A 537-nucleotide genomic window follows, 5' to 3' on the forward strand; every position below is an offset into this window, starting at 1 on the left:
GTCCTTTGTAGGGACATGGATGCAGCTGGAGACCATTATTCTCAGCAAACTATCACAAGAACAGAAAACCAAACACCGCATGTTCTCACTCATAGGTGGGAATTGAACAATGAGATCACCTGGACTCGGGAAGGGGAACATCACACACCGGGGCCTATTATGGGGAGGGGGGAGTGGAGAGGGATGCCATTGGGAGTTATACCTGATGTAAATGACGAGTTGATGGGTGCTGACGAGTTGAGGGGTGCAGCACAACAACATGGCACAAGTATACATATGTAACAAACCTGCACACTGTGCACATGTACCCTGGAACTTAAAGTATAATAATAAATAAATAAATAAATAAATAAATAAATAAATATTTGCTGAGTATTGCTTTATGGTCAATTGTGTGGTTGATTTTAAGAGTCTGTGCCATGTGCAGATGAGACAAATTTATGTTCTGTTTTTATTGGGCAGAGTGTTCTGTAGATGTTCTCTTTGGTCAAGTGTCATGTTTAGATCTCAAATATCTTTGTTAGTTTCCTGCCTTAA

Source organism: Rhinopithecus bieti, unplaced genomic scaffold (genome assembly GCF_001698545.2).
Source record: "Rhinopithecus bieti isolate Rb0 unplaced genomic scaffold, ASM169854v2 scaffold_1476, whole genome shotgun sequence".
In the NCBI taxonomy this organism is placed as follows: domain Eukaryota; kingdom Metazoa; phylum Chordata; class Mammalia; order Primates; family Cercopithecidae; genus Rhinopithecus; species Rhinopithecus bieti.